Genomic DNA, 22940 nt, shown 5'->3' with positions numbered 1-22940 from the left:
AAAGACTGCAGAAAAAAAAGTGTTGAACTCTGTTTTTCTTTTCTTCATCCGTCAGGTTACCGGCGCGCCGGCTTGATTTATTACTATTATTAATAATAAAAAAACGATCGACTTGGACCAGCAATGTTCAAAATGCGCGACACGTTTTCCGGCGTATACGGATCGCGGCCGGCCTTATTAATTCGCCTTGCTTTACTATATTAACCATCTTGTATGTGTTAGTTATTACAGCAGTTTACGAGATAACGCAACCTTGCAAAATGTTTGAGCTATATATTTTTAAGCTACCAAGGATGACGGCGTTCGACTGAGTTTGCACTGAACAGTCAGCAGATACCTCTGCTTGCTTGTCCATGAATACGGGTTGTTTTATAGACGCTGACTTAGCATTGTCTCCGTCATTAGAGTAAGCTAGGACCCTGTCTCGACTTCGCGTACGTGCTACGACGATTAGTAAGCTTGGCGGATTGTGGAACGTAAATCTCCAGAATTATGCGTCAGCATATTTGGCTTCGCCCGACGCCAAGTTACCACGAAACCTGACCGTTCGTTACAGTGTTTAGAATGTTTATGGCGAGGGGTTTAGACGGGATTCTGATTTCAGAGTGTAGCTAACAAATTGTGTTGTTCCAATAATCGACGAATTTTACAAAAAATGAATTTCATTCATATTTGTTATATGATGCGTGCTTAGTCCGCTCTGTATAGTATGCGTGTGCTTTGGATGGCGCTGTAAGACGCGCGCGCACGCACACACTCTAACTCACTTAATCACTGATCCACTCACTTATTCATTCGCTATCTTATTGACTGGCTCACTCACTAACTCATGCAATCGTTGACTGACTCTGTCTTTGACTAACTCACTCAATCCAATAAATCATTCATTGACTGATTGAATCACTCATTCGCTCACTCAGTCTCTGACTCATTGGATCACCTACCCACTCTGCCACTGACTAACTCACTCATTCAATCGTTCACGCACCTAGTCATTGAATAACTCACTCACTCACTCACTCACTCACTCACTCACTCACTCACTCACTCACTCACTCACTCACTCACTCACTCACTCACTCACTCACTCACTCACTCACTCACTCACTCACTCACCTCACTCACTCACTCACTCACTCACTCACTCACTCACTCACTCACTCACTCACTCACTCACTCACTCACTCACTCACTCACTCACTCACTCACTCACTCACTCACTCACTCACTCACTCACTCACTCACTCACTCACTCACTCACTCACTCACTCACCTCACTCACTCACTCACTCACTCACTCACTCACTCACTCACTCACTCACTCACTCACTCACTCACTCACTCACTCACTCACTCACTCACTCACTCACTCACTCACTCACTCACTCACTCACTCACTCACTCACTCACTCACTCACTCACTCACTCACTCACTCACTCACTCACTCACTCACTCACTCACTCACTCACTCACTCACTCCGTCTCGGCACGACACGCAAAACAGCGCTCGCTTGCATGCGACACCCCAGCTAACAAGTGGCCCGCGCCGCTTGTCGCACGCCCTGTCGCTCACACACCTCCCTCGACGGTTTCGCCCAAAACGCGACGCCAAGGGTGACACCCGCATCCGCGCCTGCGTGCTAAGTTCCGTACTCAAAGCCACGCGCCGCAGCTGCATGAACTTCACCCCCTCTCTCACTTTCCCTGCACCCATGCATAATAACACCTCTCCTCCTCCCCCACAAACTGTATCACGAGCACGCTCAGAAATGCTCACACGAACGGGTTATATGGCGCACGCGTCAAAACCTTCATGCAGGTGGTGCGTGTGTCGCACAACCACCCATCCATTTGAGAATACCACGCTTCGTTGGCCACAGCCCGTGTGTTCTTGCATGCAGCCACCGCTCGAGATGTGCGTATGAAGTTGGCGCGAAAGCTGCGCCGCAGCTACGGCTGATTCCTCGTGCAAGTGCGCCACAGGCCTTCTTGTGTTGTATAGTGTACGGTGTATTAGATAGATAGACGTGACACCGCGGCGTGTCGGAAGCAGCTGGTAGTGCTGGTATTGATTGCTTATGTGTGTACTATAACACACATACAAACGCGCGCGCCCAGTATGCGTTTCACTAAAGAAAAGCGAAACACAAGTGTACCAACCGCGCGATAGGGCGAGTTAGAACAATGCAAAGCACGTAGCGTTCGCCACATGCGTTTCGAGGTAAAGATTACGGTTGCATAAGCTGCTATTGCCGAGAAGCGGCAACTGCAGCATACGAGTAGGTGAGCCGCGCGACATTACTTCTATATGTAAAGAAAGAATGCTACCTTGCTGTCCTGCTGTCAGTCAAGTTACGTAGCTGCATGTTCACTCCTTCAAGGCCACGTCATATTGGTTCGATAAACAGCTGCGCTGGCCAAACAGCTTCATAGTTCACTTCACCGCGTGTATTCAAGCCCCTCCCCGCTTTGCGCCCCCTTTTGGCGGTATCGTCCGCGACACTTTTCGAGACTTTATACGGTAAAGCAAGGTCTCGCCGACAGCTAACGTCGTAATGTGACTTCATCACACTATATCACCGCTTGGTCAAAGGTGGGCGGATCACGGAGGCAGTGCAAAAGCACGTTTCTTGTAAGGGGAGGGGGGTGCTGGGGGAAGAGTCAATACAACTGACTGAGAAGAAAAAGAACAAGGCTTTCGCCTTCGAGTAGTCTTAGGCGAATGCTTATGGGACCGTATGAATATATATATATATATATATTTTTTTTTTCGTTTGCGGCATAGGGCTCAACGGACATGTGCTTCCAGCAGCAGTTAACCAATTGTGTAGCACAATGTTTTCGTCTGAGCGTTGTTTCGCTCTTCATTTTACCAAGTTGCATATAAAGGCGAAAGTTGTGAAAGGAGCGTTTAGCTGTCGCCAGAATTCACGACGCTCTGCACAGTTCCTGACAGAAACTAGCGCCGTAAGCACTGCACCCACCCACCTTGCGCAATAATTACGGCTATCCAAGGTGTGAACATAGCCTGCGTACGTACGCTGATCGATTCATGATAGCTGTTGTGTATCATTCGACGTAGTATTCCTTTATGCTCCATGTCACGTCTGCCATGTACATTACAGTACTGATGCGTTCATTACACGATAGTGATGTTTGACGTGGCACAACACTGTACCGATGTGTATGTAACTCTCATTAACGAAATGTCATCGGATTCTAGTATATGTACATAGTGTAAATAAACTTTTCCTAAACAGTATCGCTTAGTTCATTATTATGTGGTACTTTGAGTCGTCAACAATTTGTTATAAACACTCAACTTTATGTATTATCGGGACGGTTCCGTGGGACGCATGCGGCCCGCGCACGTTTGGCTAGCGGCCCACACATGGCTGCCTTTGTCCCATATTTTTCGCGAGGCACCCATGCAGTCACTATTCGTTGAAATATAACCCTGCAACAAATTCTTTATATTATATTTCAGAATCGGCGTCCAGATTTCTGTCATTCTGGAGAGCGGCATAGATGTTCCTCGAGTCCTGAGGCCTGTTCCCTTTTAGAAATGACCCATATATGAGAGTGGGAAGGTCCGTCTTTTTCCAAATGCTAACGTTCGCTAACGTTTTGTTAACGAGCAAAATAGCTAGCTAACTAACTGACCAATTTTCAGCATGCTTTTATCAACTACCTACCTAAGTAACTAATTTCGGGCATGCTAAATTATTTAAGAAGCGAATAAATGGAGGATGCGCTACTTTCTCGAGCGGTCAACGTATAGGTGGAATCTGTCTGTAAAACATTATCACTTGCGCGCACCCTTCGCGACACGTTCTCACCTTGCCAAGTGAAAAAAGAGACAAACTCAAAGGAAAAATAAGCATGTCTGAGGTAAAAGGCAACCGCGGTGAGGCCAGCCCAATGCCGTCGCTAAACGGAAAAGAAAGAAAGAAAGAAAGAAAGAAAGAAAGAAAGAAAGAAAGAAAGAAAGAAAGAAAGAAAGAAAGAAAGAAAGAAAGAAAGAAAGAAAGAGAAGGAAAATAAATAAGCGGCCGATCAAACTTCGTGAAACTTGGTTTATGAAAGTGTGTTTGGCGTCGCGCCTTTTGCTCTGTCTGTGTGCTGGGTCAACAACATGGCTGTGTCCTGTATAGACATACCGATAGCGCGCACCGTCGTATACGTGTTCTCATGGGTCCACTTCCCCTTGACGTGTCTATGGGCCGCTGTGCCGCAGAATGTTTGCGTGGGGATTTTGGGTGTGACGACGCGCTGCCCTGTGCGCTCGCCACACTTTCGCTTTTCGATTCGGGGCGCGATGCTAGCGATGCAGCGGCCTAGGCCCTCCCACGCGCACGGCGCAGGTTCGTGCTCCGACGTCGTGGGAACGGCCCCGCAATGTCATCGAACACTTCGCCGCGCTCCCCTTGAGGCGGAAAGCAAATAAAGAAAAAAAATCCGATTCACCACTATTCGGTAGAGCACGAACGATCCCCATATATCCCTTACTTGCAGGGCTCTCTGAATGCCCGTGGGAGTGCTCGAATGGCCCATGATATTTAGCAGCGGCGCTGTTTAAGCTTGGCAAAAGTCCGCGTGGGGTTGGCACGAAACTGGGTGGGTATGCGCCTCAGAAAGCGGGTATGTGCCATGGAGATCCTTGCGTAGCACAGCCATGCAAAGTGCAGTCGGAAAGGCTTTGGGAAAGGGAAATGAGAGGAGGAGGGGAGAGGGTAAATCATTGCATAGCCTTGTATCGTGCAGTTTAGCAAGGGGATGGGAACTGGAAATAAGTGTGACGGAGGACTGATTGTAGGGGGCGGTAGAGGGAAAGGAGGACGTGAGAGGGTAAACCATAGCGTAACCGTGCATGTACAGTACAGCATAGTAAGGGGCAGCAAAGAGAAGCATGTGCCAAGCAGCTCCTAGCATAGCATGCCGTCATTGGTGTAGTATCCCAAGGAGGTGGGAAAGGGAAGTGAAAGTGAGGTACGACGTGAGGAAGAGGGAAAGGGAAGGGAAGGCGAGGAGGAATGTGAAGCTGAGTAGGAACGAAAGGGGGAGGGGAGAGGGTAAGGCATAGTATAGTCTCGTATAGTATAGTATAGCATGGGGTGGGAGAGGGAAGTGAGGGAGAGGAGGAGGGCAATGCCATCCGCTCCGCTGTTTCCTCAGGCTTCGAACTACTGGTGCGCAATTGCCAAAGTTTTTTTTTTGTTTTTAATGCGTAAACATTTCTATGCAGACTCAACGAGAACTCTGTCCGTTCAGTCCGTCCGTCTGTCCCTCTGCCATCTATTAGACGCTCATCACCATGAAAAAAACAAATGCACAAAACAAAAATCACACGGTCCCTACTGCATTCGCCTAAAACGACGCGAAGGCGAAAGCCATCTTCTTTTTCTTCTCAGTCGAAAGCTTCTTGCAGCTGCCCCCAAAAGCTTCCTGCAGCTCAGGGGATTTCGCAGCGCCTCCGGGATCGGCGCACTTTTGATCAAACGACGATGTCATGTTATGACGTCAGAAATTTTAGCGATCTTTGATGTCATGATGACGTTTTGTAGTGAGGTATATTCACATGATGACAATTTTTTTGCATCGCTCATGTTGACGCGGCCGATGTCGACGGGCCATTTTCGATGAGAGATCTAAGGCTTTCGCCTTAATAATAGCTCGGCGTTTTCTTCTTCGGCATATGTTATGGGATTTGTGGAATATTTATTTTTACTTATTTCATTTATGAACACCTCTCAGGCCCCCGAGGATACATATGGGGAAGGGAGCATGTGGTACAATTCGATACATAATATATTGGAGGCATACAAGGATATTATGCATATATAAATTATACTCGCAATACTAACGTTATGCTGCGTACTAATCATTCGCGACTAAACACGCCGGGAAGTATAGTGGTGCACTCACCAAAAATCTATGAGTAACGCCCCATGCATTGAACGAAGTTCTCGGCCCATGACCCATGCTCGTAAAAGAAACAAAAACGGGGTACGTGTAACCTGCGACTGCTAGCAGGAAATTGAATTTTATTTTACTGTGTGTTGTAGAGAGAAGTCACAGACTACCGTATCCTACGCCTTCACGGACGCCGAGTTTCAAAGGCCTTGCTTTTTCGCTTCCTTTCTTTACAAGGATGACAAGAAGATTGAGTAGAGCGTGCGAGACATGTAAGTGAATTACAAGAAGCTCGCAGGGTTGGTGTGACATTGTATACATATGCGTGAGTCTGTGCGAGCTAGCGTGCGTACACGACTTCCCAGTTGGAGGTTGCTAGCAAACGGGCACTGGATTGCGGGAGCGGCATAGCTCGGAGGATACGACTTTCGTTTTCGTTGCGACCCTTGTTAGTTTTGACGGTCCACCACCACACTGGTATAAAGCGAAGGTCTTTCGAGATTGGTTCTGCGCGCGAACGCTCGAGGCCTCGCCGATGGGTTGGACTTGAAGAGGATTAGTTGGCGAATTATCAACCCTTCGGTCTTTCCTTCTCTCCCTTTTTTTTAACAGCAGAGCGGTTTAAACTAGAGTTATGTGCGTGGCTGGTGCCCGCTTAACACTGGGCGCACCCGTGCAAAGCGAAGTGGGAGGATAGCATAGCCATGTGTAGTATAGTTTAACAAGGGGTGGGGAAGGGAAGTGATGGTGAGGAGGACTGTTGTGAGGGTGTGGAGGAGAAGGAGGAGGGGAGAGGGTAAAGCATAGCATAGCGTAGCAGGCTGTAAAGCCGTGGTTCGTGTGTGTCATTAACAGGCAGCAGAGGCTGTCTCGTAGATACCTTTTCTGCGAGGCAGCGAAGGAGTGGCAATCCCACGCGATATTTGTAGTAGTTACGGTAAAGAGATCCTACATTTCGTCATGCAAGCGATGCGGTCGCGTCACTTTGAATTCCGACACTTATTGAGTGAGTGAAACAACTTTACTGAGTGAAACAACATTATTGTACAGTTATTGCTAAATCTTGCTGGTTTTAACGAGTAAGTTGAAGATGACGTTAAGTACGATTAAGCGTAACCTGACAGGGTCGCGAAGTATTTGGTGTGTCTTCTTCTTTGGTGAGTTCGTGACTTTTATTACACGAGACGTCCGCAGTGCTCATTATCAGACCCAAAAGGATGCTGAGCTTTATTTTTTTTTCTTTATTTTTTATTTTGGGGAGGGGGAGGTGTATAGGTTAGCACTTGAATCGTTGAGCATGATGCACAATTCACCTATACTTCTCCATGTAGCCTCGCAGTGACAGGCACAAAATTAATGCCCTTCAACACGGATGACGTCAGAGTGTGCTTCAAAGGACCCGTGCCCCTACCACAGCGCAATTTCGACAGTTTCATAATTATACACGCAACTACCCAAGGCGTGCAGCTTATTAACCTGCACTTCGGGCAAACGATGCCATTACGTAACACGAAAAAAAAAAAAAAAAACACGGATGCGCGCATCCACACGTTCACACATGTGTGTATGCGTACACATACACAAACACACACACACATACGCCCATGCATTTGTCGCATGCGCACACACGAACAACATGTCGTTAGAAAAACGCGAGAACAGTAAATATGTGCATACACAGACATTGATATACACGTGCATGTGGCGCATGCCGGCATATGACGTACTGAGATACGGACATAGGTACATGTAGAGTCGCTGTCATAAGTTTAGAGACCCCTGGGTCTGAGAAAATTTCGAATTTCCCAGCGATTTGTGGCTATGTTTGGTTGAACTGCACAGTACATATGTTGTTAGCGCGTTTTAGAGCAGGCCGGAAAGATTATGATGATGATGATGATAATAATAATAATATAATAATAATAATAATAATAATAATAATAATAATAATAATAATAATAATAATAATAATAATATAATAATAATAATAATAATAATAATAATTTTATGTACATCACGCACAGGCTGCCTGCCGAATCAATGGGAATGTTCAGCTCTTTCTTGTGACTCGTGGTCTCCAAACTTTCCACGCTTACTGTACGTCACACAAAGGCAAGTTCTCACTCAAACATGTGCACACATTGAAACACACGTACAGACCACACATTCACACGCACGCCCTTACGCAAACAAGAAAGCAAACGAAAGTACTCTGCTGTGCCCCACGAGATGTGCACGCTGGACTCGCGGTTCCGGACCGGAACCTTCTGGTATGCGGCCATGCTTGCACGGCTATTCACACTCACCGAGGGAGGGCGAGTTTGTACAAATGCTGCCGAACACCGGCACGCCCTCTCGTAAAACGAAGGACTGCCGGGCGATTTCAGAGACTCTGTACCCTCATTCGGCGCAAGTGCGGGCCAACCTCCTTCCAGACATTTGTAAAAACACGGGGAATTCCCCTTCGCCCCATCCTTCTCTCCCGGCTGTCTTCGTGGGATACGCGCGTTTGCCACCGGAACTGTTTGGAGGGAAGAGACGTGGAACTAGTGGGGCAAAAGTGGTTGCTTTTATGCCAGTACATACGTATGGGCTTTGCACACAGGGTTACAACCGAAACATCGTGAACGGCGTCGGCGCTTCCAAGAACATATAGAGTTCTACTTTACTGCATAGAATTCTAGTGCGAGAAACCAAGAGAGAAACAATATACAACGTATATCGTTGTTTTCCTCTACGTAATGCACACAGAGTCCAAGAAGTGACGTATTGTAATGTTGTGCTCTATGCGTGATTGGTGGTTATGTTAAACTGACCGTTACGTGTGCACGAAATAACACAGCTGCACGCCGTATGTGTACGTGTGTATTCAATTGATTCCAAAGCGCCACCGCGTGGCTGAAGCTCTTGTAAGTTTCCAGACACATCAACGAAGCAGCTTAGAAAGGACACAGGACGGAGCGCTTCATGTGTCCTTTCTAAGTCTTCGTGCATATTGCGCTTGTTTCATCATGAACCTTTACAAACATCATCCGAAAAAACTACCTTTACGTTGTACTGTCCCCCCGCTTTTTTTTCAAATGGTGCGGCAGATTGTGCAGATACGGGGTCGTAAAAATGAACGTACACTAACTAACCCGCATCTCGACGTTTCTGCAGGCCACCAAGGGTCTTGCGCTATGGCAGGACAGCGTTCCTGCCACGTGGGTTTGATAAAAACCGAGCGACGTCGCGCATCACTTGATTGCGTCGGTCTATCACACAATCAGGGGACGTGCGAAGAAGGAGACCGCGGCCCCCGCGTGTATTGCCATTGCGTTCTTTTAGTTCCGCCATCTTATGCAGCGAGCGCGTATACGCAGTGCGTGCGATGACGTCTGAGGGCACCAGCGAAAATCTGCCACGACCTCTTTGAGTCGGCATGACTGCTAGGCGTCGCCGCAGCTGTGAGTCACGCGGTCTTCTCCGCGCTTTTTCGCATTGTCTTGGCGGCCGGGTGTGTGGAGGGGGCTCTCTCGAAGGCGTGAGTCCGTGTACACGTCAATCCGTCTCCCGTACACTTGTCGTTTCGCGGTCGCCTCGTTAGGAGGCGCCTGCCTCACCCGGTAGACGTCACTACGACGGCCACCAGCTGCCTCGAAGCTCGTTAGTGCGTACAAGGAGGCTGCTAGGACCTGCCCTGCTACTTACTCCTTGTATGACCCGACGCATATGCGTCCATACACCTTCCCATGATTTGCTGGCGGTGTGTGAGAAGTATATCCTTCAGATGCATTCCTTGGTGAGAGGAGGAGCTGGGGGGTCATGGCAATTTCGACCGACCTCGTTTTGCATGTACATAGCTATCTATACAAGGCACTGCTTCTGGGGAAGATGGATGCTTGAAGAGATGAAGAGTCCGTGAACGCGGGGTGTCGCTAGAACCAACGTTTCAACAAGTGGTCCTCTCTTCTTCAAAGCAACAACTTAGGCGGTGTCGCTAGAGCCATCGTTTCAACAACAAGTTTTGTCTTCTTCAAAACAGCAGTTGCTGCCTTGAAGAAGAAGTGGTCTTGCCTTCATTAAGGCCACAACTCAGGTGATGTCCATAGATCCGACGTTTCGACAACAGGGTTTGTCTTATTCGAAGCAGCAGTTGCTCCCCTGAAGAAGTAGTGGTCCTGTCTTCTTCAAGGCAACAACTCTGGCGGTGTCGCTAGAGCGAACGCTTCGACAATAGGTTTTTTCTTCTTCAAACCAGTGGTTGATGTCTTGAGGAAGTGGTCCTGTCTCCTTCAAGACAACAATTCGGCTGATGTCGCTAGAGCCAACGTTTCTGCAACAGGTTCTGTCTTCTTCAAACCGAAAATTGCTGCCTTGAAGAATAAGTGGTCTTGTGTTCTTCAAGGCAGCAGTTGCTACCTTGAAGAAAAGACCACCTGTCGAAACTTTAGCTCTAGCGACACCCTGTGTTCACGGATTTTTCATCTCTTGCACGCAGTCGGCTGCACCCGGCAACTGATACTCCTGAGCTTTCGGTGGTCTAGGAGCAGAATGCATTCACTGTCATTTCGCATTTGCTGTGTAGTTCTGTTTTTAACCGCGAAGCTGTTTTGCAAATCCTTCCTTGTGAGTCGATCGCAGCAAACTATCATCATCTTAACGGGTATGTGTCACTGTGCGGCTACCTGTGAAAGATTACAGAGAGAAAGAGAGAAACAAACAGAGAGGTGGAAAGATGTAAAAAAAAGAGAAAAATTCTTGCCGACAAAAAAATTCTTCACGAGGGGAGATTAGAACCCGCGTACCCTCGATCTGAAGGCGGGCGAGGGTACGCGGCGATCTAGGCACGCTAGAAGAGGATAGCATAGCCTTGTATACCGTAAAATGCCGAGCAAGCGCCCCCCTCCCTTCCTCGGGAGATCTGAAATAAGCGCCAGTGACTGAGCAAACGCCCCCTCTACCCCTCCTCCCCTGCTGCCACTTTTTTTTTTCAAGAAATAAATAAAGGATTTCATTAAAAACATGGATGGGCATTTTTTTTATGTTTAGCGGCAGCATTCCGAAGACTGCAAAGCAACACGTACACGCACGGTATCATGCTACATCGCATCTACCCGACGATTCATGCATACCACCGCCCGATCTGCGACGTTCCCGACACACTGGCACACCTCAAACTCGAGTGCCCGTGGCGCCCCCAAGATGCCGATAACGAGGCCGCAACGACCGCACGCCCCCCGACGGAGACATCGCTCGCAACCTCCGCTTATAGTGCGTAGCCTGGCTGCGTGCTCCCAAGGAGGAAGGCGCACATCTCGAACCTAGAGGTGGTCGACGGGAAGCACGAGCGGCGACGGGTCCGTGCTTCCCTGTGCCAAGCTTTGTGCGACTTATCGCAGGCTGTCGGCAATTTTTTTAAATGAAAGATTATGTAGTGCACGGGCCGATTTTCCGTTCCCTTATTTTCTTCTGATCTTTTCGATCGTCCCCAATTCTCTCCCTTTCGTCGAGTTGTTCTTTGTTCGTCCACATTAGTTATTTGTCCATTGTTTCATAATTACTGTACGTTAATTAAGACTATAAATAATGCGCCCTATGCTTTCTTTGACTTCATTATCTATTTGTTTCTAGATTAATGTTGTTTATAGACTTGCTGTATATATATATATACATCGGCGGAGGAAGTGATGTTGAGGTGGTGTTAAAATGCAGAAAATTTGCTTTTTCTGTGTCATTCCCTAACCTCAACCTCACCTCCTTTAACTGTCTTCTATCTATCTATCTATCTATCTATCTATCTATCTATCTATCTATCTATCTATCTATCTATCTATCTATCTATCTATCTATCTATCTATCTATCTATCTATCTATCTATCTATCTATCTATCTGTCTGTCTGTCTGTCTGTCTGTCTGTCTGTCTGTCTATCTATCTATCTATCTATCTATCTATCTATCTATCTATCTATCTATCTATCTATCTATCTATCTATCTATCTATCTATCTATCTATCTATCTATCTATCCGTCCGTCCGTCCGTCCGTCCGCCTAATCTACCATTCACCAAATTAATTTTCACGAATCACAGCCATTAAATAATAAAATCAAACAATAAGTCACATGCAGTGATTGATAAATATTTGTTTCCTTTTCCTCAGCCGAAGTTGTCACCTTTCCGAGCATGCAGCGCACCCGATCTTACGGGTCCCCCGTTCCGAAGCGGCGGCGTTATTTGTTGGTTTAATTCGGAACAGGCGACGCCAAAACAGAGTTTCTTCGGGTCACCAAAATATATAGGGCGACCCGCTCTGTCGTTCCCGTCCAAGTGGCGGAGAATGAAGCTCTTAAAAATAGATTCGCCTGTGGGCGCAGTAAATGGAATCTGGAACGTACGTCAGGCCGGGGATTTGGTATTTCTCAGGTCTTGTCGCTGCTGCCAAAACCTTTTATATCGAACTCTGTGGCGCCGAGAGAAGGCGGGAAATGAACCGCTCTGTTTACTTCCTATAACTCTTCGCAAGGGAGGGAGGGAGGGAGGGAGGGAGGGAGGGAAGGACCCCTCGGGATCCTCGAACGTCTGTTTCGCGTCCTTGATCGACGTCTTCAAGACGTCTTCTCCTGGAGCGAAAAGAATGTAGTGTTTGCTTACGTTCCGCGCACGCGTAGTTTTCCTCCTCCACCGCGCCCTCCTTTCACCTCCCCAACCGAGCTGTCGCAATCGAGAACTTCCGAGATTTACACGCGGCTTCGTTTTTCGTGACAACAAAGAAACTCGAGAAGAAGCTATAAGGACCGCGGAACATGGGAATGATGAGTGTATACGGCGGATGGATTTGTTTACGATTTGGCTCGGCTTCGTCTAGAACAGTATAAACTGCTTCCTTCTTTTATTGTTCATTTATGGTCACCCGTGGTGGCGAAGTTGTTGGAAAACTATTCAGAGGCGGTGTGGTTTCTCTTACAGTGACAGCTGTCGTGGACGCGTATTCCGAGACGACCACTTTGGGATATATCGCCGCAATGTGGATTTCGATGCGCGTTGATTTGCCGGTAGGGAAAAGAAAGAGGAATTTCATTCATTTCATTTCAGTGGTGAATGAATGAAAATGAAAATGAATGAATGAAATGAATAACGGAGTCGCTACAGTAATTCGAAACACCAGATTCTACGTCGAGAAAAGAGAAACTGCCCGCTAAAATGATTGTCTCAGAATATGGCCCCTTGATCCTTACGCAGATTCGAATGCTCAAGTAAGCTATGCTTACCACGGAGCCTGAACAGTCCTTGAGCAACGGCTTCACCATGAACGAGCGTATCAGACACCTTAAAAAGCTTGTCTCTTATTTGCAATGTTTCACAAAGAAAGCGATTGTAGAAATGGAAGTGTCACTACATTACCATAGACCAAATTATAGATGACAATTAGAATTAGATGCTGGAAGCGAGTAGCATGAAGTTTGTACGCGTACAGGCTATTTTTCAGAAGTATGACGAAGTGTTTCCGATGGGAACTTGCTGTCAGTGCTCTACTGAACGCTTTTGTAGATTTCCACTTCAGTTGGAATGAGGAGCCCCAGGACACTGAGTGATGAGGGGTTAAATTCTTGTTAGTAAATTCTGGGGATTGTAATAAAATTGGTGAGAAATTCTACCTAATGTGAAATAAGCTAAAAACGACCCGCACGGTATATTTTAAGGCTTCTGGACAAGAAACGTAGGCTCACTGCAAGTACAGTGCAAGTACGTATGACGAAGCTTGTCGTCGACACCTTTGTCCAGGGAGTCCTACCTCTAAAAACAACTTAGCACAAACTGTGGGATTGCACTGTAGACCATGTCGGGCATACATGTGCGCACAGGAGCTTGTTTCTGACGCTATTCAGCAAAAGATTGCGCAGCAACCTTTAAAACGCCCGCCGACACAGTTATACGTGCACCAGAATTTGGTTCTAAGCGTCTATAGTTCCCATCCGACGCCGTCGTACGTCGCAACAAATCTGTCGGCCGAAAGCTTCGTGCCCCATTAAGGATGCCTTTATGCCCATACGGTGGCATTCAGAACGACATTCGTTATAATAGCTCGCGGTGTCTGAACCAACGGTCTGAGCTCCACCCATACGGTTGTTAAAGCCCACCGCAAGGCGACAGCACGTGCGGCGTGGCGTTGCCACAAGACCCTTTCGCCGAAACTTTGCGGGACGGAAAAAAAAAAAAAACTCACGCGTTCGGCAATACTATGCAGCAGAGCGAAAGGCATACGTGTCTTCAGCCAATCAGAAACGAGAGTACACAAGAGTTACGGAGTTGCGTTTCCCTCGTCTGACCATATGATCGCCCTCCGAGCGATGTCGATTGATTGGGAGCATCACGGAAGGAGCAGCATTGGCCCCTTTCACGTGACGTCACCGATTCTGCTTCTTGACGTGCCGTAACTACAGCACAGTGCCAAACACAAGACCGGAAGGTGTGGTTCTCCTTCTTGTGTCGTCATTTTCTTGCGCTCCTTGTTCAAGTATGAACTCCTACTAACTCGCCCAAATTTCAGTTCTTGCATGGCGCCGACAATGGCGTAGACCTATCATATTCACTGCTGCGGCTAAGCTGCCTGTATGCTACAAAGACGTGGCCGGAACGTTATTGCCCTCTGTGCTGCACAATTACGTTAGAATTCGCGTGCTACGTACTTATAACCTGCACGTGACGTCACAAACCGCCTGGCTTAGCTCCGTGCAGGTTCTAAACATGGCGGCTTCAATGACGTCAGTGCATGCCATCTAATAGGCCACGATATGCGAGCTTTTCTCCTCAACGTCTCTGGAATACGCATGCGCTGCTTTCGTTTCTGATTGCTTGACACTACCTTACAGCCTTCGCTTCAGTGCACCGATTTAATGCGAGATGGACGTACATATAAAGCGCGCTTTGAAAAAGGGTCCCTTAAACGTGACAACGTGGCGACATGTGGCGGAGGCGAAATCGCCTCATTAGCGCGTTTGAAATGCAGCGTTGCCACAGATTTTCTTTCTTTCTTTCTTTCTTTCTTTCTTTCTTTCTTTCTTTCTTTCTTTCTTTCTTTCTTTCTTTCTTTCTTTCTTTCTTTCTTCTTTCTTTCTTTCTTCTTTCTCTCTCTCTCTCTTTCTTTCTTTCTTTCTTTCTTTCTTTCTTTCTTTCTTTCTTTCTTTCTTTCTTTGCTATAAACAGTTTTGCAAAAGACACATGGGTGCCACCACCTTGGGCTGTTAAACTAATGTTTTCTTAGTTGGGTATATCGCGACGTGAATTAATAAGGTCATGAAACATCGAATGCACCAGCACAACCATTTACATTAAAACGTTTAACTGGGCAAGTTGGTGTGATTCCATCTTGAATGAATAAAACGCGCGAAAGAACGAGGACGCACAGAAGAAACAACAGACCACGGCGCTGACTCGCAACTAAAACTTTATTTCACAAGGAACAGAATAAACAGCATCTGGGAAAGGACAGCAAAAGATCATCACGTAAGCACAAGGCGACAAAAGTAGCAACAACAACAAAATACCCTAAGTGAGTGATTAGTCATGAACATGAGGCAAGTTATCTCTGAGATATTACACTTCAGCCTGTGACAAGGCTACCGAAGGTTGGCTGACGCATATGTGACCTTCCAATGACATGTAAAAAGCTTCCATTATTTCTCATGTGCGCTGATCCCTGTGCCTATGCAAAATTTCTGTTCTATCAAAACTGGGATTACAACCACTTTTGCGACAATGAAGAGCCAAATGAGAATCTGTGCCATTTTTAACATTTTGCGCATGCTCCTGGATTTTACTGTTTATGCACCGACTAGTTTGCCCTATGTAAATCTTACCGCAGGAATATGGAATTTTATATATAACATTACTTTGACAATCTAGGTCACATGCTAATTCCTTTATATGCTACACTAATTCCACACTCCGTCGCGTAGACCTTTCTGTGGGTGTAGCAGTGCAATTTCATCGTTGCGCTGCAGCTTATCCATGCTCTGTTCGAGTATGTTGGATTCGCCGGTCTAGTGTTATGGCTCATGCCGCGGCAGATGCCGCATGCCATCCTGTAACCATCATGTACCCTTTACCTCTGCTCCGGCTGCCACCTTCTGACACTGTGGACATTCACAAAGAAAATCTTCGGCGCACCACGCGAGCTCTCATACCTCCGCGTGGTCATGACCTCCCGAATGGACTTATTCGTCAAGAGGAGGTATCGCTCCGAAGAGTTCGCGTGAGTGCGGCTGTGACACCTTCAATCCGCGCTAAGTGGGGCTACACCGACACAACTTCAAGTTGCCCATTTTGTCCTGCGCCGGTGCGGGACGCAGACCTGAACCACCTCTTATGAACATGCCCTGGGCTACAAGCGGCTCGTCGACGACACCTGCGGCGTGCAGGACTTCAGCACACCAGGCCACCGGACCTGCAGCGATAGATATACGGTCCGAACCATAGGTCCCTCCTGGACTTCATGGAGGAAACACAGCTGCACCATTTTGTGTAACGTGTATTGATGCCGCAGGGCAAACTCACGCGAATAAAAAAAAAATTCCACACTAATGCTAATTCCTTTATAGATGCTACACTGATAAGACAGGTATTATCAGTCCAGCATCTATAGAACTGATAAGGCTAACACAGAACTGACCACATATAGCACATGACTACAAAACACTGACCCTGTAGTGCGAGGCAGCTAAAGAAGGATCGGCCAGCAGTCGCCGACCGAGTCCCAGTAGAATACCCGCAACTTCTGACGCTCAAGCGTCACGCTCATGCGATGCGAAAGTCATAAAAGGAAGCACTAGGGATGTTCGAGCGAACGTGCCCACAAGGCAATGGCACACACGAGTTCTCTGCACACGAGAAGTCGTATAAATGTTCGAGCAGCGTGGCAGGCAGTGTGGTGGCTTCCTTTCGTGTATAGCGTGTATATATTCGTGTATAGCGAGCGGCGCGCCCCCTAGGCGTATGCATTGGAGGGTATACGAGGCTAACAAACGGGTCCCGAAAGCAGTACGGACAAAACGTCGCGGCCCTCCGTGAACTTTACAGGGTGGACAGGGCATAGAAGCGCGAACGAGGGGTGACGTCTATATGGCTTTCGCATGCCGCGCTGCCTGACGGTGGGTAGACACGTATTTATGGCCGCCAGGGGGCAATGGAGCGGACAGGGGCGTCGCCAGAAATTTTTTTCGGGGGGGGGGAGGTTCGACCATACATTATGGATGTTCGTGCGTGCGTTTGTATGTGTGCGTGTATATATACACAAGCAAAACTGAAAAATTTCGGGGGGGGTTTGAACCCCCCCAACCCCCCCCCCCCCCTTGGCTACGCCCCTGGGAGCGGAGCGCGCAGTGAGGATGTAGGGGGCGCTGTAGGCGGGTTAAATGTGTTGAGCGCGTCGTCTTGTGAGACGCCCTTGGTTTCCTTGCCTGACGCTGGAGCTTGCGAGCTACGTACGACTGTGTTCTCTGACATTTCTGTTTATCGTGTATACCACACATACGTGAATGTAAGCGCGAACAGAAACTAACCGACATGTATACCTTATCCCTGTGATTACCCCTCAAATTTCAGTTTGTAATAGCTTTGTACAGAGTTGGTTGCTAATCACACAGAGCAGTCGCAGCTGTACATATCGCTTCGTGAAGATGTTCCTAGCATAGACCACTTGCCGGTTTATGAAGCCACCTATACGAAGTCAGGCAGTCACTTCAATAGGTAAATACATGTTTTGCATCCTCATCATCGAAATGTCAAACACGTGATCGAGTCGTTGCCGACTCGCTTGCTTCTGAATTTTCGCTACTTGAAAACGCAGTAGCTCTTTTCATGGAAGCGCTTTTTCATCCCGAGAAAAATAAATATTCCTTTCTTCTTCAGGTTTCCGCAGTCACGTGTTCCGCGTGTAACGCTTAGCAGATGATGCCTGGACTGTACACCGAGGAAGTACTGCCTTTAATGAATGGTATGGGCAAAGCTGTGACATCCTTTACGTGTGATAACCCAAGCGAGGAAGCAGTTCAGGGGAAGATGGAGGCTTAAACTAATGATGGACCTTTCGACAAGAGAAAGTTGGCTTCAGCGACATTCCAACGAAGCCAAATCCCTTTGCGAAAACGCTGGCTCCAGCAACACTTCCTGTTCAACGATTTCTTATTTACATGTACTGGGGCATTAGCCTAAAGACAATTGTGCTAGTTGGTACTCTATTGCACAAGATATTAACAGCGCGAAAAATGAACGAAGGGCACTTGTCCTGCAGCGCTTGTCCGTGTCCCCCCGCTTGTCCTTCGTTCATTTTTCGCACTGTTAATATATTGTGCTGAGGCAGTTCCTTGACGTTCAGCAATATACCTTCTTGACTTGAATTTAATGAAGAAATTCACGTCATTACACGTTAGCGTGTGCACTTCCTTTGTCATTCTAATTTGCCCTTCCTGGCGAAGAAACGTTGCGAAAAATCCGCCGCGATAAAAATTGCTAGCATTGCTAGTATCACCGAATAATCAATCAATAATTAAATGATGGTTACAACAGCCTTGTTAAGATCTATGGGGCGGTTACTCATCCTACCCTTAGCGCCGCGTTCGTGAATACTGTGGCAAAAAAAGAAAGATGCAGTGGTCAATATACGATTCGGGAAGTGAATTTTTGCAGGGAGCAAGCAGGACACAGACTTTCCATGGGCTTCGCTTTGAGCTCGAGTGCCTGTGCTGACGCTTGAAGGCGCCAGACACAAAGAAAGCCGAATCGTCATGCCCTTGTTGTCGAGTTAACTCTGACGTTTCCGGCGGTCGTAAACGCTGTCAAGACGCGTTATTGAACTTTATGGCCGCGTCATTTTCTGTCCTGTTACACACATGTCTCGCTAAAGGATATACGTGGCCTTCCTCTGCAGACGATAGGTCTGTATTAGATGTGGCGTGGAGCACGTCACGTGGTGGCGTGCGGTGTGGCTTGCGGGGTATAATGTCGGATCATGCCATTTGTAACGCGACTCCCCGCCTGATGGCGCCTTTTGTCTCTAAGCGAGGCCTGCAGTCTTGACGAGTCAAAGACCTTCCTAACAGGCGAATGACATTAGTGCGCCCTCTGTTCGCATTGCCTCGAGATCCTTCGACGGATCGTAAATTTCGTTAGTTAGAGAAACGGACCCCGCGCGCCACTTCGTGCCGACAACGCCGGAAACTTCAGACGCCACTGGTTCCAGCATACAAGAGAGGGAACGAGAAAAAGAAAAAAAAAGAAAAAAAGAATGGTTGTGTGTGAGCTTGCGGTGTTTGGTAGTCGGCTTCTTACGATGTTGACCTAAGGCGTTGTAAGAATTCCTTTCGTTCGGAAGTAGTAGCAGTGGTAGAAGCAGCTGCAGGAGTAGTAATATTAATAGTAGTAGTAGTAGTAGTAGTAGTATAGTAGGTGCAGCAACAGTAGTAGAAGTAGTAGTAGTAGCAGCAGCAGCAGTATTATTAGTCCTACTTGTAGCAGCTGTTGTTGCAACAGTAAAGTGTCAGCGCCCCCAACTACTACTACTACTACTACTACTACTACTACTGCTACTACTACTACTACTACTACTATTACTACTACTACTACTACTACTACTACTGCTACTACTACTACTACTACTACACACTGCTACTGCTTCTACTAGTGCTGCTGCTACTACTACTACTTCTACAACGATGTCAAATTCAAAAGCGACGACACCACTCGTCCTCTTCCAATATGACCTTGCCATTGAAGTGTGTTTGTGGTACGGGACGAAGCGCCTTCGACCACCGCCCCATCATATTCGATCTATATTTCATTGGGCTGATATCGCAATATTATTTTTCTTTCAGCGAGGGTACCTATTCGTTATTGTTGGGTGCGGAAAGCGGCTCCTTTTGGATAGAAAGCGTATCGCCCGTTGTGAGCCTGCGATGAGAGAGAGAGGGATGACTATCATATTCCAAAGTGAGGTCACGTGGTGGCGTCAAACATGAAAGCGGTAAGTGAGGAGCACCTTTGTCGCTGCAATCAGTGCAATAGAAGAGCGCCGCTTTTCCAGGAAAAAATCCCGAGCAACAATTCGGGCGTCCACCGCCGCTTCCTCGTGACCGCGCGCGGTATTTTCAGACGTCTCTATAAGCGGCCGCCGAAAGAAGTCCACAACACGCTGGCTTCTCTTCTTCTTCTTTTCCTTGCCAACGAGTCTCCCTTCATTGTTTCTCGCGAAATTTGCCGCCACCTCCTTCTCCAAACAAAATTAAGGAACGTCGCGGTTCCTGGAAGTAATTTACATCGCCGCAAACCTACACTGAGCTTCAAAAGTTTAAGTCCTACGAGGACTCGAAGGCGAAAGCCACCTTCTTATTTTTCTCCTCGGTCGCTCCATTGATCCTCCTGCGCCCCCCTGCGAAAGCGTTCTGCACCTAACGTAGTTTTGCACTGCCTCCAAGATCGGAGACATTTCGAACTTTCTGGAACTCGCCTGGTTTTGCAGTGCCTCCGTGATCGGCCCACCTTTGTCCAAGCGACGATGTTATGTGATGACGCCATCATGTGACGTCATGTGGTGTGATGTCATAGTAACGTCATGATGATGCCACAAATTTCGGCCATTTGTGGCATCATGAGGACGTCAAGTGGTGCCGTCATCACGTGATGATATCTTTCATGATCCGTGTTGACGCCTACGCTGCGGGACGCCGACGCCACTGACGGTCAATTTTCGCGTTTCATGAGGCATTTAAGGCTTCCGCTGCTAGAGCAGATAGCCTCGAATTTAGATTTCCTGCCTGATCTAGAAGTCGCTAAAGACATGTACAACAGTAGGACCGTATGCAGTCGCAAATAGCTAAGGAATTCAAAGTTTTCTCAAGCGTAGAGGTCTCTAAAGTTTTGACGCCGACTGTATACGCAGAGATAGGGGTAACCCATGGCCTGCGAGAGTAGCCGGCGGTGCGCCGCCGGCTAATCTCGGAGGCCATGGGTAACCCCTTGTGTTTCCCACAGAGGACGCCAGGCGTAGTTTTGGAGCTAGCGTCGTGCGGTAGCTGAGTCGTCAAACCATGCATACATAAAAATGTAGTTCTTAGGTGGTTCATTTCGCTGCGACTGCGTATAAGCCGATTGTAGTTGTATAAATGACGCTACGGATTTTAATGAGTAAGCATTCTACAGATACTTCATCGCGAAACCTTGCGGCCCGAACCGTGGTCCCGTTGGACTAATATCTATCTATCTATCTATCTATCTATCTATCTATCTATCTATCTATCTATCTATCTATCTATCTATCTATCTATCTATCTATCTATCTATCTATCTATCTATCTCTGCAGCTATTGCACAACTTTATTTTAGGGGCGAAGCTCCTTAAGGCGGCACCCCTGCGTCCCTCGTAGTAGTGCTTAACCAGTCGTAAAGCTAGTTTTCTTTTCTGTAGGGGGGGGGGATGGCGGGGGGCTAACTTGTCTTTTAGGGGCGAAGCTCCTTAAGGCGGCACCCGTTCGTCCCTCGCAGTCATCGTAGTAGTCCGTAACAAGTCTTACGCTTTGACCTCCAAGGTGGTGCCTGTGGGAGATTTTTCCTGTGCGTTGTTGAACAATAAAAAATTCGCAGCGTGCGCGTTAACTAAAAGCCGAATTCTTCGGTCTCTCATTCCCCATTAGCAGCCATTGGCATGTTCCAGTAGGAAACGTTAGTAGAAGTAGAAGTGTAAGTGTTAGCTAAAAGCCGACTTCTTCTGTGTCTCATTCCCATTAGCAGCCATTGTTTACCTCCAAGGTAGTGCCTGGTGAGATTTCTCCTGTGCGTGATTGAACAATAAAAATTTTGTTCAAAACGCCGTTGATTGATGAAATAAACCAACGAAAGACGCCAGATGTTTTCTAAAAGCAAAACGAAAGAACGCCAGATGTTTCTAAAGCAAAACGAAAAGACGCCAGCTGCTTAACGAAAGACGCCAGAAGTTTTCTAAAGCAATGGTTTTCTAAACAATGAAAATTCACAGCGTACATGTAAAATTAAAGTGAGCTGCAAGTCGTCATAACTCATCGAACCTTTAGTATAAACGCGCCCGATCTCACGTCGGTGATGATGTACTGGGCAGAATTCACGGATGATTCACGGTTTACCGATGAACCTCCGCAGCTTCGCCCACTCATCATCATTCACTCCGTGGATATATGCTGTGATTTTTTTGTGCTGCCTTTAAATTTGCACGTGACACTGCGTGATCACTTCCATTTTTCAAGCGCAACTGCTTAGCGAGGGCTAATGTAAACTTTCGTTCATTTAGGAGTTTGAAATAAGAAGCGCAGCGCTTTCTAACGAGAAGTCACGTGGTCGTTTGTCACCGTTACACACTCGTGATTCAGACGAGTGGCATTCACGTAAGAGCAGTTTAACCTGGTGCTGCTACTGTGACCGAAGCTAAAGAGCTTTTAGTTGGAGTGCACTATTGAAGTTGGCTCCGTCAGCACTGATGTAGCCCGGGTGAGCCCGGACTTGAATACAGCAGCAGTTACCTAGTGGAGTACATAGTCCTCAAATCTCTCTAATATTACACCTTTTGTTAATATTACACCTCAATGTGGAGGTACACCTCAATGTGGAGGTCTCACGTTCCGCGCCTGCGTAGAAAGGTCCTCTCCAGGGGTGGAAATCCAGCGGAATGCCGGACAGATAGGGACATAATGACCAGACATGGTGACATTATAAAGTGTTATAAAAAAATCACACCATCTCCCGCTAAAGGGGACCATGAGGCGATGTGAAGCAGTGTTCGGCATGTAGGGCCCACGTTTCAGAGGGGCAGTGGTGAGGGGGAAAGGGGAGAGGGGAGGGAGAGGAGAGAGGGAAAGCGGAGAGGGCTTGCGCATGCGCAGTAAGGGTGGTCACGCCGCACACCACCACCACTGGATTGAACTCCAATATAAGATGCTTCACATCTAAAATCCAGGCGCGTTCACCCCCAAGCCTCAAACTCGACAGGGCGTAAGCGGTATTTAAATGCAGTTACAAACCCAAA

This window comes from Rhipicephalus sanguineus, chromosome 11, assembly GCF_013339695.2.
Source record: "Rhipicephalus sanguineus isolate Rsan-2018 chromosome 11, BIME_Rsan_1.4, whole genome shotgun sequence".
In the NCBI taxonomy this organism is placed as follows: domain Eukaryota; kingdom Metazoa; phylum Arthropoda; class Arachnida; order Ixodida; family Ixodidae; genus Rhipicephalus; species Rhipicephalus sanguineus.
The sequence above is the reverse complement of the archived record's forward strand: the minus strand, read 5'-3'. Positions refer to the sequence as shown.